We start from the raw sequence: 3,774 nt of genomic DNA, 5'->3' as shown, positions 1-3,774 counted from the left end.
TGTAGAGAAACATGTCAGAAAGCTAGAAAGTGCATTTGGAAATGTCCTGGGAAACTAGGCAAATGAGCACATGGGGAAATGAAAACTGGGGCATTAAATCTCTGTCATGAGGACATTATGATCCTGAAATTTGGGCTCATGATGAATAACAAGGCGCAAATGGTGAGTGTTCAAAGTAAGCTACCTGGATTTTGCAGATTGGTAACAATGACAAAAATACTTTTTATGAATGGAATTGGCCCTGAAAAATGTGCAAATGGATTCGTCATGACTTAAAAACTAACACACTTGGAGTATTTTTAGAGGACAATATAGGGGTACAATCCATTTGAATCAACCAATCACAGATCAAGAGATACAACATCACAAATAGGGGTACTGACAAATTTGCAAATGCTGACACCAGCAAAAGATACAAATGTCGTTTGGAATCACGTTTGAAGACTGATCAAATGGATTTTTCAAGACTTAAAAATTGAAACATAGGAGGTCTATAATGTCTACAATGGAACACAAAAGGAATTTCAACATTCTGGTCAACTGGTCAAAAGTTATAACACGTCAAACAGGGCTTCCCAGAAATAGGAACATTTTGCAAATGTGTGAAAATAGTAACTGACCAACTTTTAGGTATCCAAAACCTAGTCAAACAGACTCGAAACGACTCAAAATTTGAAACATAGGTTCTCAGGTATGGACACTAGATAATCTCAAAGTGACAGGTCATGAAACATTCTTGGGTGCAAGATATTCAAATGCAAACTGGGCCTCTGGTCGATATTTGACACTTGGGCGGGATTGCAAATTTTGACACTAGCTCAAAATGGGACTTCACAAAATGGTTCGAAATGTCAGTTTAACTTCATAGAACACATAAACACACTAAATGAAAGGTGTTAGAAACATTAAACACCTCTTAGGACTCAGACTGACAACCAAGTACAATCTCATTTAAAAGCATTTAAGGGCTTTATTTCTCAATGGTACTAAAAATTGACCTTGCAATTTTTAGTCTCAACACAACAAACCTCTGAGAAGTATAAACAAGCAACAAAGGTAAAGAGGAGATATGTCCAATTTAAGGTTGGAGACATGGTTATGGTTCATCTAAAGAAGGAAAATTACCCAAGGAGAAGTACACCAAGATGATGATGAAAAATATTGGCCCCTTTAGAATCTTGAAGAAATGTGGCAACAATGCATAAGAATTGAATTACCTTCAACCATTGGTTTATCTCCCATCTTCAATATAGCTGACCTATATTCATATAAAGGTCCTATTACTAATATCTCCAATGCAGGCACTAAAGTTTTACCATAGGAAAAAGAGCTACAAGACCTCCCTCAACCACTATTACATGAAATTGAATGCATTCTAGATAAGATGATATCCAAATAAACTAGGAGGTCTACTTATTGTGAATATCTAGTAAAATAGAAACACTATTCATTGGAGGATGCTACTTGGTTGACACCTAAAGACATTAAGAAGATTAATTTCAACTTAGAAGAACTCCCAACTCAAGGTACTTGAGTTATTATTTTTACTTTGGAAGTATGGTGTAGTTCATCTATGACTATCACTAATTTACTAATAGATCTTATAAGATCATCCTATTTTGGTTTTGGATCCATTTGTTTGGTCAAGAATCTCTAAATCAATCTTATAAGCCTAGAGAGTTCATTAGGATATTCTCTTTAGCTTTAAGTTTCTTTAGGTGTATTTTCATGTCTTAATGGGTCCTTAGGTTGGAATTGATTTAATCCATGTCATTGTGATCAAGTTTTGATAGTTGGACAGGTTAGAATCCATTGAAAAGTCCAAAAGATGCAAAAAGACAAAAAGTCGCAAAAGATATAAAATGTTGATCATGCAACTCCAAAATATTGCTTGAGAGTTGCAAAATGGAAACCCAAGATTCATAGGACATTTTGAATCAATTTGAGTTCATATTGGAAGTGTTTCTAAGTTGTTACTTTGAGCCCAAGTGGTTAGAAGTTTTGATGTATGGACTTGATGCAATTTTAATGGAAGATGAAGAGTCTTTCTAAACATTCCTAAGTTGTACCATCATTGGTGAGGGTGATTCTTAGAATCCAAGTTTATGTTTTGAAGATCCTTTGTGTTATTATTACATTTCAATTTATTTGAGATAGCTTAGTTGTGGTTTAAGGTGGTTTTGAGAAAATTTTCTAAAGAGAGTCCAAGAAGAGATTTGTAAGATCTCATTCCACAAATGAAGTCCTAACTTGTATTTGAACTAGTGGAATTTTGTAAGATTATGGAAGATGAAAATTAGGAGGGTATACTTATGGATTCCTAAATCTCAAAAAGTGACTTCAAGGGAAAATAATGTTTGTATCAGGTCCTAGGCTGAATAGCTTAGTGTATTCAGCTAGGATTGAGAGCAAAAAGATTAGAAATTGATGAATTAGATTAAGTAAAGTAACTTAGTGGTTTATTTTGGTTATTTTGGGTTAGTAGAGGATGTGTAAGACCTTGCACCAATTTCATACATCCATTATCTAATACTTTCTTTAAAAAAACCAAACCTAGTGTTGCCTATTAGGTCTATGTACTTTTCAAGGGCTAGGTACTATAGGAATGGAGTTTGGAATATAGGTTTTGGGGCATTCAATAACTTCCAAAAGGGTGTCTCAATATACCCTTAGATTTATTAGAAGTTAGTCTAAGAGGAATTTAAGTCCTAAAAACTAGAGGAACCTACAAGGGATTCTAGGAAAATCAACATTTCATATTGTATGTCAATTGGAGGGTCAAACCAAGGATTAATTCTTAGTCATTATAACATAAGGAAGGTGTCCCAATAGAAATTTAAGATTGGTAAAGCCACTGGTGAAGAGTTCCAATTATTGGATTAGAATAGGGTAGTGTCCCTAAAGAATAAAGGCATAAACTTTTGATTGGAGAAGTATCCACCTTGGAGGAGTTGATAGAGGTCCCTATCACCTTGGTGAGGGTACAAGTGGAGTTTGGTGGATTGAGAAGAAGAAAGTGCTTATACTACACTTCTTTCTAATGCCTTTGCATTCATCTAGGTGATGATGGACATGCTTTTGTGTGTATTCTCAAAGATGTATGTGGTATGTTGTTTCCACCATTGCCACTAGTAGGGTGGCTCTTGAAAGGATTCCTATAGGAACCATGGGCGTGTCTATTCTAAAAATTATGTACATGTGCATTAGTTTTGGCTTGATTATAAGACCTCTCTCTAGAAGCCATGTGTATAGCCTCTTGCAGTGTTTCTTTTTCTAAGTGTGCCTATTCTTCTTTTTGTGAAAAGAGTTGTTCTAGATGACAATATCTCTCTTTAGGATGCATGGTGAGTGAAACACTATCTTCAGCCCTAGGAGTATCAAAAGGGGTCTCAAAGATATAGAGTGGATTATTCAAAGTGTTAGCCTCTCCTTGTTGGTTAGGAACACGTTCTTCCTCATAGGTTTTCCTAAGAGGATGCATAGTTGGAGTTATCAATTGTTTGAAATTTAATGAGGTATGACTCCCTTGACTAACTTGGAGCATAGTTGTAACCAGCATATAAGGATATGTCTTCATCTAATGAGATGAAATAAGTATTTTTAGATTTAAAGATTTAGAGTTTATGTGGTCAAAACAATCACTTGTCAAAGATAAAATAAGCGAGTGGCTTGTCAAGAGTGCTCAAGAACTTAAAACACTAATGACTCTAGCCAAGAAGTGGAGCAAGAAGATCAATAAAAAATAGCTAGAATAGCAAGGTGACCAGATTTCAA

Source organism: Cupressus sempervirens, chromosome 9 (assembly GCF_028749045.1).
Source record: "Cupressus sempervirens isolate cs-2001-9-10 chromosome 9, ASM2874904v1, whole genome shotgun sequence".
NCBI classification, from domain to species: Eukaryota; Viridiplantae; Streptophyta; class Pinopsida; order Cupressales; family Cupressaceae; genus Cupressus; species Cupressus sempervirens.
The sequence above is the reverse complement of the archived record's forward strand: the minus strand, read 5'-3'. Positions refer to the sequence as shown.